Below are 12,774 nucleotides of genomic sequence, written 5' to 3'. Positions count from 1 at the left end.
TGGGCCAAAAATCCAGATGCTGCTGTGTGTCACATTTCCCTTGATGGGTGGAGAAAAGACCTGTCGCCAACACAGGATGGCCACTTCACCACAGCATTTCAACTGACTTAAAACAGTAAAGGTCAAAATTTTAATACCAAATCTCCAATATTTATTTTGTAAGTTTTGAGCCCTACGAAATTCATAACAAAAGTTCTATTTCCAAGAAATTAAACACAAAATATTCTGTTTTTTATAATCAATTTAAGTTAATAAAGTCAAAAACAAAATCTAAAAATATTACCTAAATTTTACATGATTAAATATCAATTGGAACTGAAAAGGAAAAGAACTCTAAAGATGACAAGCAGCTTATGACTAGTACACATAGAGAAAATGCATTTCCATTATTTATTATTTCCTTTAATTATGAGACTTCTTGCCTAGGTTAGGAAACCTAAAATGGCAGGGGCTTGTTTGTTTTGTAAAGCTCAGAAACAAGTGTTCTATGTCCTTCCTAATGTAGGGGCACTTAATGTGAAAAGATAGCCTTTCCAATTCATTTAACAAACATGAATTTATTGAGCACAGACTGTATGTAGGACCCACAGCTAGAACTTAAGGGATCAACATGTAATAAACAATGTTTCTAAAATTGTTATACACACACACACACACACACACACACACACACACACACACTGATCTGTAGCAACTATATGCAGTACCCTTATTTTATACAAGAATAAATATAGTTTAAATGAAATGTAAAAATGACAGTCATTTTTCAAAGTTCAGTCTATCACTATTTCATATTCCACAGCCATGCCTCACTCCAAATGCACTTACAAGAAAGTCTGTTAGGGTAAGTACTAGCCTATTTAAGGGGAAGTTCAGAAGGCAGTTAGCAAATGCTCCTTACTGCTAGTGGTAGCATGCACCTCAGTCCTACCCACTGGCCCCTTGCTGCCTCACAAGCCCCTCTGCCTACCCCCAAGAAACCACTAGAAAACTAGTTGACTTATTCTCAGTGTTAGTTTTATAAGAACATAAAACATACCTTTCTTTTCTCTTACCATTCTTTAAGATAAGAATCAATAACTTCTCAGGAATATCATGTGCTCTAAATCTAAAATTATGCCCCTTACACGTGAGACCAGTAACTCCCCAATCTGACTGCATACTACAAATAACTGAGAGCTTTAAAAATAGAAAAATACATTGAAGATCCCATCACACAGCAATCCTCGTTTACCTGGTCTTGAGTGTGTGTGTGTGTGTGTGTGTGTGTGTGTGTGTGTGTGTGTGTGTGTTTTAAAGATCCTGGATGATTCTAATGCACACGGCTAGCACTTCATTAAGTGTGGTCTCTGGACCAGGAACACCAGTGGTATCTGGGAACTTCTTAGAAATTCGGAGTCGAGGGTGTAGCTCATCAGTAAAGGACCTGGGTTTGATCCCCAGAAGCACAAAAGGGAGGTGGTGAGAAGAAACGATAAGAACAAGAAAGAAGGAGGGAGAGATAATGAGGGGAGGGGACAGGGTCTAAGTTGTCCAAACTGGCCTCAAATTTGAGATTCTCTTGGCCTCTGCCTCCTAAGTAACTGGAATTACAGTGTGGGCTACGGCACCTGGCCACTATCGGTATTTCAGCAAGGCTTCCAAGTGATTCTGAGGCACATTAACATCCAAGAACCACTACACTAGAAAACCTAAAAAAAAAATTTAAGAATTACTGTACTGTTGATTCATTTTTAAGGCATTTAATCTTACCTTTACAATTAGATAATAAAGTCCTCAAAGGAAGAAAATGAACCTTCTAAATATCCCTATAGCCAGTACTGTGACTTACACAGGTAGGTGCTTTGTTAATATTTAGTGGCTTATCATTCAGCCAGCCTCCATGTGAAATCATAAGCCACACTCTCCACAGAGAAAAGGGAGGGCTCTATGTCAATATAAACTGGCATGAGTGGTCTGTCCTCAGAAACTTGATTAAATGCCAATTCCTTCTAAACCTAAAGGAGTCAGCTGTTCCCATACTATCCAAAAATTCTCTTCCTTTAATCAAGAGTTACAAGAAGAAATTTGGAAAAAAATTATCCTGAAGAAGAAATTTTTCTTCAAAGTCTGTTTTTAAAAGAAAGAAAGAAAAATTATTGGGAAATGATTTTATATTAAAATCGATATTAATCAATCATCTATTGAATAAAAAACACTTCATTGGACTTCATTAAGGTTTCAACTATTTCTTAGAAATCAAAGCTCAGACCAGATGCAATGGTGCATGCCGTTGAAATAGGAGGATTCCAAGTTCAACGCCAGCCTCAGTAACTTAGTGAGACCCTTTCTCAAAAAAATAAAAGAGCTGGGGACCTGGCTCAGTGGTTAAGCACCCCTGGATTCAATACTTGGAACCTTAAAAACATCAAAGCTCAAAGGCCTTACAGTAAAATAGTAGCACCTATAGGGAATTATTCTAAAACCTAGCTTTCTGAGAATCATCTACATAAAGGGAAGCTTTCACAGGAATTGCTCAAAAAATGTTAGCTGCTTCCATCAGAATATGGGTGCAAGACCTTCAACTAAAGCAAAGTGTGTTCTCAGAACTACAAAGTGTACAAATGACTATTAGAAAGTTGCTTAAGTAACAGAGCTTGAAATAAATACAACCATTCCATTAATAAAACCAGAAAACTTTAGTAGTCTAGAAATCCTAAGTGACAGATAAGAAAATGGCATGGGGCAGGCATAATGGGATAGATTTCCTCTGTTTATGAAAGCCTCTGCTGATTTATTGTGACCACGCTTTCTGGGATTACCTGAGACTGCCCAAGAATCAAGGAAAGTCATGTAATTCTAAAGTTCCCTTTAGATACAATGCCTTTATTATTTTCCAAACATATTAAGTTGTTTTAACCATAGAAGGGCAAGTACAGGCACCAATCGGGAAAAGTGGTTATGATGGTTACTTCAAAAACCACTTTTGAGTTCAAAGATAGCCTTAGCAAAAGCAAGGCACCAAGCAAATCAGTGAGACCCTGTCTTTAAAATTTAAATTTAAAAAATACAAAATAGGACTGGGGATATGACACAATGGTCAAATGGCCCTGAGTTCAACCCCTGTTAACCCTACTCCCACCCCTACCTCCAAAGAAAAACCACTTTGAGTTTATTTTTGCTCTCAAAAAAAGAAGCTTCATCTCGAGTAGGAATCAGGACCCACTCTTGAGTAAACTGCTTCCCACAGTCAGGGATTAATGATTAGCAAACTGGCTGTGTTCCTCCCCAGGTAAAAGAATGGTGATGCTGAAAGTGACTGTACATACTACACATGATTAAGAATCACGCTGTCAAACACAGACAGGTAACAGGGAGCCTGAAAAGTTAGGAATATCCATGGGAAGGGCAAGAGACACAGAGATAAGCACATACCATGGTATTTCTTGTTATCTCATAGATCCCAGAGCCACCTAAGGAAACAAAAATGACTCCTCACTATTAACTCCTAGGTTTACTAAAAAAACAAGCACATTAGATCCATAGCCAATGATACCAGCACATATAGAAATCACTTTGGGAGACAGGAGAGATACTGGAATTGCACTCAGGGCCACTGAACTGCTGAGCCACATCCTCAGCCCTATTTTGTATTTTATTTAGAGACAAAGCCTCACAGAGTTGTTTAGTGCCTTGCTTTTTGCTGAGTCTGGCTTTGAATTCTGGATCCTCCTGCCTCAGATTCCTGAGCTGCTGGGATTACAGGTGTGCACCACCACACCCAGCAGAAATCACTTTTTATGAGTATTTCTTATGGTTCCACAGTTGTATTCATGGCTTATTGTCTTTTAAAGAACAGCAGAAAATGAAATTTTAAAATATTCTTAGCGGTTTCCCAGTACTCATCCCTTCTGTGCCACACCCAGAACTTCTTGAATACCTTCACTTACATAAGACTTATTTACATTTCTTAAAATGTTACCAGAGTGCTGTTCCTAAAACAGAATAATACTGTATTTGCCTTCTAATTCAGTCATGGTTCTACATTAGGAAAGAAAAAAAGCTACCCCATCTTAGAAATCATACAGATTTGAAGACAGATACATACACAAATTTTTTAAGTGTCATCACCTGTTAATATAGGCTGAAAATTCCAAATGTTTATATTCCCCCCACAAATAGTTTCCCTAACACAAAGCCAATAGGATTAGAATATAGAACTGTATCTAATCTCCTCTCTTATTAGTCACGAGACATACCACAATTCAGCTTTTTTTATGACCTAGCACCATAATTGACAGCTTCCAGGAATACCACATAACTTTTTTTTTATTTGTTCTTTTTAGTTATATGTGACAACAGAATGTATTTTGACATATCATACATACAAGCAGTACAACTTCCCATTCTTGTGGTTGTACTTGATGTGGAGTAACAGTGGTCATTTATTCATATCTGAACATAGGAAAGTTATATCCAATTCATTCTACTATCTTTCCCATTCCCACCCCATATTGCTTCCCCTGGCTACCCCCAACCCCCATCCAATTCGGTGACCACATAACATTTTTCACAACATTGCCCAATAAAAGAAACAGACAAAAATAACTTCCATATGGGGATAATACACTTAACCGTTTGTAATTATGTTTTCTGTTTATTCTGCAGGTACTTATCCAGTAATTCATAATTTACCAGAACAAGTTTCTATTTGTACAGATTGCTAACAGATTTATATGCTAATGAATTCACAACTAGCCTAGATTCCTCTGGAGAAATCTGTATTCCTCAGAGCCTCCAGCTGCCTTCAAACCATGTGATGAATTATTAAAAATATATATATGCTTGGACTCTGTCATAGAACTACTGAACCAGAAGCTCCATATTTGAATTACTGGCCCCATGTATTTTTTTTTATAAATCAACTTTATTAAGGTATAATTTACTTCAAATAAAAGTACCCATTCTGGTTTCAAGACTATCTCCATCACAAAACAATTCTTGGAGGCTGAAATGCTAATTTTATTAATATTGTATTGGATTATGTATAAAATTATAAAGTTTGGTTATTTAAAATTAAAACTTTAGACCTAGGAAAAAAATACCTATTGTAAGTACACTGTTTGGTGTAGTATCCACAACCAAGATCTACAACATCTCCATCACGCTGTGAACATCAAAACTGGCCTCCTGTTAGGTCCATAAGACTTTTTCCTAAGATTTCATGTTTTTCAATTGTTTAAATAAATTCCTTGTTGAAGTATTAAATTCCTCTTATAATTCTGATATCTAATTCATCTCAGTGCTGACATGTGCTACTGGCTATTCTCATTCATGTTCGATTTTCCTGATTCTTTTCATTTTATTCCAGATGTCTTTAGTTAGTAGGCATGTTGAAATGTAGCATGGGGGATGGGGAGGCAGGGTTTCCCTCTGGGACCCACCAAATACTACAGTGGAAAAAGAATGCACTGAGTCTCACTGCCTGTTACAGATGGCAAGGTGCAAGTTCACCTCCCTGCTTGGCCATGATGACACCTTTCAAATAAAATATGCACTCGCTGGCATTGCCTCATTTCCGCCAGTTGAGGGTGTAAGATCAGGTTCCTCTCAGCCCCGCTGGCACCCAGGGAAGGGGAGAGAAGGGATGATTCTACCACTTTGTTGCAGAAGGATGGGAATGGAAGCTCAGTTTCAGCCTGGACGCCCCAACCCCCACCCCTACTTATATTCCCTGGCCCTCTTCTAGACTACCACCTAGTTCTGTCAATCATGGAATGAAAGATCAGCACCCTGCTGTTGACACCACCTGGCAGGGATATTGATGAACACTGCCTGCTTCCAACAAGCAGAGTGCGAAGATCAATTTTTTTGCTCTGTCCTGCTGTAGCTTTAGGGGTATGGGATATGGTTTTTCCCTTGGTATTGGATACAGTAGGGAAACAGACATTTAAGTTTTTTGGGGTTTTTTTTTTTTTTTGGATAGGGGAGCAGGGCAGGAGGGCAGTTCCTATAACTGTAGCCATTACTGACCAGAAGTTCCCACAATACTCATTCTAAAACTACACAATTTATGAGTTTTGTGTCCTTAGGCATCATTAAGCAAATCCAGAAGATTCGCCGTCATGCCTTTTCTCAAGTCCCTAAGTGGTAGACATTCTGGATTCTTTCTACCTTTCATGTGCTTTTTTGTTGTGTCATGTTCAAGGTTTTTAGTTTAAGGGAAAAGATCTTAAGGGGAAAAAGTTTAAAGGAAAGAAAGGGGCTAACACTCTTTGCAGAACTAGAACTCTTAGAGATGTATATTTTTAAGATGCCCTCTCAATGATTTTGATGCACAAATGTACAGAAACAGCAGCAATGTTCAAGGGCATTAGAAAAATCAGACCCACTAAAGGAGGTCACCAGACAATCCAATTGTGGATAATACTATGTGTAAGGCGACCTACTTGTATACTTTTGTTTGAATTTGTTCATTTATTCCTTATAGTAATTTTTATGTGACAATGATTTAAATTATCATTTTCCTTAGTATTTCCTATAAGGAAATACTCCTAGTTTAATAGCCAAAGATCACACAGCTCATAAATAATGGAGATAGAATTCAAAACCATGCTCTTTTGCTCCTTGAGTCCACATTTTTACAAACTACTCTCTCACACAAAAATGCAAAGCTTATAAAACTACCTTTAGTATACATTTTCAAAATTTACTCAAACACATTAAGGCATTATCCTCCTGTAATAAATAAAGTAAAGGAACATGGGAATCAAAAAGGATTTGCCTTAGGCTATAAATTCAAAGAACTCATTGCCATTCTCCCTGGGTTGGGGGTGCAAATTATTAAGTCCTAACTTCTTAGACTAGCTCTTCATAAACTGATACCAGCCTATATTTTCCAAAATTAATTCACGTTTTAAGGCTTTAAGCTCCGGACAGGAAAAAATTGTACTTCTGTTAGACTGCACAGCTGTTTAGAACCAACTCAGTAAGCACTGACTTAATGAATGAGAAGCAATGAACCCAGCAAGGGGGGCAAAAAAAAGTAATGACTCAAATGCAGAGCAACTAAAATGGAACCGGACCAATGTGAATGTCTTATTTGACCCTATATCTGTCACTAAACTAATCATGTACATCTATCTCAGGCTCTATAAGTTTTATTATCCAAGTTAGACACAATCACAATTCTCCCTCACCCCACCCCTATTGCCAGGGATGGAACTCAGTGCCTTGTTTATGAGGGACAATACTTTATCACTGATGATTAGATGATTACTAAATAATCTTAGCCCAAGATCACAATTTTAGACATTTTAGCTTTCTATGCCAAACAAAAGGGAGACAAGGGGATTCCCATTTCTTTCCCTTAGTAAAAGCAAAGAAATCAGGTCACATAACAGGCAGGTATAAGGTGGAACTGAAGCAAAATACACCCAGTCTCTGGATTTGGTTCTTAGCTCCAAATCTTCTTAAGAGACAGACCATTCGTTGTTCTTTTGCCCTGGTGATCTCCCTTCTTGTTTATTTGGCAAGCTTCTCATTGTCTTTCAAACCCACCTTGATCAACGTCCTCCTGAACACTTCTACTGCATGTTCTATACTACCACTATTCTTGTGGCCCCTTTCATTGCTGCTGTTTTCACAGTAATTGAAACCATTTATTTGCACACAGATTGTTCACACTAGACAACTTCTTGAGAGATGAAACAATGCTTAATTCTTTATTCCAGTGTGTGCGTGGAACCTAGCTGCACTGAATACATATTTTCCATTAAGTTTCTCAAAGCCAAGTAATTTTCCCCTAAAAATCCCAAATCCCCTTTCTCATCAGTCCCTTGTCCAGGTACCAGGTTAAGCCTGTGGCTACGTGTAGAAAGATCTCCCCAGCTTTAGAAGACGGGTTGGGGGTGGGGGGAAATTTTCACGGGAAATGCACAAGAGTCATGGGTGCAGAGGCCAGAGCAACTGCAAGGTTAGTCATCCACAGTTCTTTCTGCTGTAAAATCTGAGCCCTCCCCCACAGTGCTCCAACACTGTGAACACAGCTCCTTGAACTGAGGGCTCAGCAGGTAAAGCTACATTTCATTTGGTGATCTACTCTAAAACCAACTGGCCATTAGCTCCCTCAAGTAGCAATCTGTCCTGCCTTATATGAGTCTTTACTTTTTTAACTGCAACTTATTGGTGTTCTTGAACAAATCAGTTTTACATTTATTCTCCAACTATAAATGATGCCATTAAGTCCTTCTAAGTGCATGTGAGAAGAGGTGGGGAGGGGAGAGACAGAAAGTCATTATGCAAAGCTGTGAGACAAACAATTGGCGCAGAGTGGGAAATGTCGGCCTTCTGTTATTCTCTCATAGGCCTCTCTAGACTCCATTTATGAAGTACATCATCTCTGAAATCCACCAAGTTTCTGTAGTGAAGCACTCCACAAAAAGCTATGACTTAGGTGAAATACCACAGCTGCACCTAACTCCACATAGCTAACCCTATAATATGTATAACCATGTAGCCCATGCCCAATAGTCCAGGTGACTCAAGACACAACTACCTTCTCCAAAAACGCTGGAGGCAAAAGGCTGGCACCTCAAAAACACCCTCAGGTAGCCCTGGATGATTCTACTGCAGCACTCACATCTCATTTTTGGAAAGCCCTATAACTCAAGTCTGAGGACAGTGTCACAGAGTCAATAAATTCTAAACAATCCTCATTAAAAAATACTCCCACACATATACTGATTACCTATCATTACAGGCATTTTCCAAATGATGGTATGGTCCTCATTTATATTTTTAAAAGTATAAAAAGATGCTTTGATTCATTATGACAACATCACCTGAAATAAATCAAACTAATATATCAAGAACAAACAAAAAGGGGCTAGGGTATAGCTTAATGGTAGATCATGTCCTTACCATGTGCAAGGTCCCAGGTTCAATCCCTAGCACCAAAAATACTATAAACCAACAACAGTCAAGAAAAACCTCACAAAACAAAATGAAACTGCAACTTAAAACATTCTCTGATATGTTAGTTCCAAATAAGAACAATTCCATAATGTCACCTTTTGTTTCATTATGCCAACCATCTGGAAAAAGACATAAACATATCAGTTACATGCCTATTTATGCTCTTAACATTCACATTCATATCACACTCACCATTCACCACAAACACCAACTATGTATCTAATAATAATGAAAGCAAATAAAATGCACTGAAACACATTCTACATGTTGTTCTAAAGGTTTAGCATATGTTTTTACCCTTCAAAACAACCATATGAGGTAAAAACTACAATTATCTTATTTCCTAGCTACAGTTTGGATCAATGACCCCTCCAAACACACTGTATTTATATTTTTTACTTTGGTTTATGTCTCTTATTTATTATCAATAATCAGGTTCACTATAGATTATTCTGTGACTGTGAAACAAGAGCACCAAAGAACTCAAAATATACCATCCTTTTCACTCACAAGCTCTGGTTTGCAACATTAATTCACAAAAGATAAAGGCAGCAGACAGCTCCCATGAAAGGAGAAGGAGATACAAATGCAACCACATTATAATCTGAGAAGCAATTAGGTCTCTCTAACTTGGAAAGTTAGGTATTTCCAGCTAAATACAGAATGGTGCATTTCCAGTGCCATTAACTTTAGGAAGACTGCAGCTAATCTCAGTGAATCCATAAATAAAACCCACTCTGTGAACATTACATAATTCACCCCTCAGCCTCTCATTTCCTGTACAGCAATCAGTTCTTGAAAGGCAATCAACTTCTTTCTCCCCATGGAACAGGAAAAAAATTCTAGTGATGCTGTGTACACACCAAGACATATTCACTAAACTTGTCTCTTTGTGATTTTTGCCTCCCAACTAATTATAGATGAAATATGATTTACATTCCTTGTTCAAGTGTGATATATTTAATAGATTATTCCACATCAGTTTATCCAGTCAAGTCAGAACGACAGTAACAATGTTAATCAAGGTTAGGCCTACGTATCAATTTTAAGCTTCATATAGTTCAATGAAATTATCAAGAGTTGTGGGACACCATCAATGTGTTTTGCTCTCTGTGTCAAGAGATTCAGAGTATTTGTTGATTTCTCCTTCATGTTCTATTTCACTCATAGTGGGGGAAAAGAATATGTGCAAAATGTGTGCTGAAACTCGGCCCCACACGCTCCATGGTGGGGATGCTGAGGGCCCAATCTAAGAAGAAGGATGCTATCTTGCTACCTGGAGCATTGACACCAGCTAAGCCATCAGGTCACATTTCCCTGTTCTGCTGGGAGACTGGAAAACCCAAGCCCCTCTGTGAAGGAACTTATCTTCTCCAGCCACCTCATCCTCTCATTCCGTCCTCTGGAACTAATTTTCCCTCAACTCCCCTTCTTCCAAATCAGGGCAACTATCTCTCTCAAACACTTTCCGATAGCATACAACCTTCTCCACTGTTCAACTTGCACTGATCACTCCCTCCATTTGTTACTAATTAAAATGTGGTTCTTTTATACAGGGTCTCAGTACCCCACCTCAGGATCTTCCTATTCATTCTTCTAAACCTTACAACTTATAGTTCATTGCTGGTGGTGTTGAAACTATCCTAGCTCCTGGTTATAACTATAACATGAGTTTTCTAGCCTCATGGAAAAGAAATATACATTCTGTGCCTAGTCTACCTCTTTGAGCTGAGCAGACTGTCTCCCTTCTCCATCGTTTCATTGCCTACAAAAGTGAAATGTATTCTACTGCACTACTGTAAAGTGGAATGAGCTAATATAAGTGCTTAGCAAAGTACCTAGCACAAGGTAAGTGCTGAATGTTCTTTAACCTATGCTCATTCTTTCTTTGAGCTCATAAACTGACATGACAAGAAGAGGGCTGGTAGCTTAGATGTGGTCAAACAGCCATCTGGGGCCATGGTCAAGATTAAAGACACTAATTCTACCATATACCTTTCCATCAATCACTTGTCTGATAAACCAAACATTCACTAGAAAATTGCCAACAGAGTATTGTACCAAATTCTGCAGGTTTTAGAGGAGATAAAACTAAAACGTGGTACCTACATATAGGAATATAAAGTCTGATTTAAAAAAAACTGTCTTGTATAATTACAATAGAACTGATGAGACACAGTGATGACAGTAATCTCCAAGTGGGGCACTGAAAGATCTGGACAATTAAGAAATATTTAAGCTCAAGCCTGCTAAGATTCAACTTACTTCTCTGGCCAGTCATGGATCCTGAGAATCTGTTATTTGGGTCTGGGCCTCAGTGAGCAACGGACAGTGGTGGAAGTGTGTTCAAGTTCAAGGTATGCTACAGCAGGTGACTGAGAGTACTTACCCAGGGTCAATTCAAAACAATCTAGAGATCAAGGACCAAAAAGATGACCTTAAACACGTATCTTTAAAATCTAGTTATTTATGAAAAACAGTTCCTTGAAAATAAAAACAGACTTTTCATGTGATCTAGAAATTTTACTTCTCTGTGTATGTGCGTGTGTGTGTATATATATATATATATACACACACACACATATACATATACCAATATCTATGTCTGTACATACACACAGAGAGAAAATAGAAAAGAGGATTGCAAAGAGACTTGCACATCTATGTTCATAGCAACACTACATATACAATAGCCAAGAGGCAGAAGCACCTCACATGTAAAATAAAAATGAATGGGTAAACAAAACGTGGTATAGACACAGCGGGCCAGACAGATCAACAGACAGCACCAGGGGGGAGGCCCGGCGGGGAGGCCGGTGGGGAGGCCGGCGCTGCCAATGGGGCCGCGCAGAAAGGCAGAGGGGAGAGGGGGCGCTTACCTCTAGCGCTTCAAAAGTGACAAAGCTGGTCCTGGCAAACCCATGAATGATGTCCTCTTTGGCCAAGGTGGACTCTCGCCTCTTCCTCCTCGGGGGTCTGGGCCGGGACCTGGCGGAGGACAGGGGCTTCCCATTGTCTTCCCTGTTGGAGCCCGAAGACGAGGCCAGCGAGGGCGCCCCGGTCTGGCCAGCCCCGCCGCCGCCCGCAACGCTGTCCCCAGACCGCCCCGGAGCGCCTCTCCCGGTCTCGCTGCGACCGTGACCGCTGCTTTTTGCGGAGTCCATGGCCCCGAGTCGGGCCATCCATGGCTCTGCCACGCCGGGGTCCCTGCGCTCGCCGCCCTCGCACCACAGGCTCCAGCCGCAGCCGCACAAAAAAATTGACTCGGAGCCCTCCCTCCCGCAGCACGGCGTCCCTCCGCCCCGCGCAGACGCTCGTGGCCCGCACCCGCCGGCGAGCCCGCAAAGGGCGCGGCAGAAGGGGGGCGCGGAACTTCGCCCGCCCCGGCGCAGGAGAAAGCCCCAGCCGCTGCTCACGCAGGAAACTCACCACCGGGCCGCCGCAAGAGGTCCAAGCCGGGCAGCCAGCGGCGGTCGGGCAGGGCAGCAGCCAACAGTATCACCTGGGCGGCTGGGGGCCCGCAGCGCTCCCAAGCCTAGGACGTGCACGCTGGGGCGGCCGGGCATGCGCACTGGGGGTAGCGGGGCGCCGCGCGGAGGGGGGGGCGGGTTAGGGTTAGGGAGAGGGGGGATGAGCGTTGGGGGAAGCGCTTGGGGATGGGCTGAGCCCCAGGGCATTCCCCCTGGGCGACCCGTGGGGTCCAAGGAGGGTGCTCAGGGTGGGGACGCCAGGGGGCGCTCGGGGCCAGGGCGTGCCCAGGCACAGCAGATGGATCAAGCATCAGGGCAGGCCCCCGCAGCGCTCCTGCAAACATATTCT

The 12,774-nt window shown here is 40.8% G+C and overlaps 1 protein-coding gene across 1 annotated transcript in view; it reads right to left on the bottom strand.

Annotated features, from left to right (window-relative positions):
- LOC144373815 (biotin--protein ligase-like) overlaps positions 1–12,535 on the bottom strand; it is an 88,861-nt gene extending 76,326 nt beyond the window's left edge. Inside the window, exons 1-2 of the mRNA XM_078036792.1 lie at positions 12,385–12,535; positions 11,835–11,943 (exon numbers count right to left, since the gene is read on the bottom strand). The gene's annotated coding sequence lies outside the window, so the exon portion shown is untranslated. The remainder of the gene's footprint in view (positions 1–11,834; positions 11,944–12,384) is intronic.
- Between the last annotated feature and the right edge of the window lie 239 nt (positions 12,536–12,774).

The sequence above is a fragment of the Ictidomys tridecemlineatus genome, unplaced genomic scaffold (assembly GCF_052094955.1).
Source record: "Ictidomys tridecemlineatus isolate mIctTri1 unplaced genomic scaffold, mIctTri1.hap1 Scaffold_50, whole genome shotgun sequence".
NCBI lineage: Eukaryota > Metazoa > Chordata > Mammalia > Rodentia > Sciuridae > Ictidomys > Ictidomys tridecemlineatus.
This window is presented reverse-complemented; position numbering and strand designations above follow the sequence as displayed.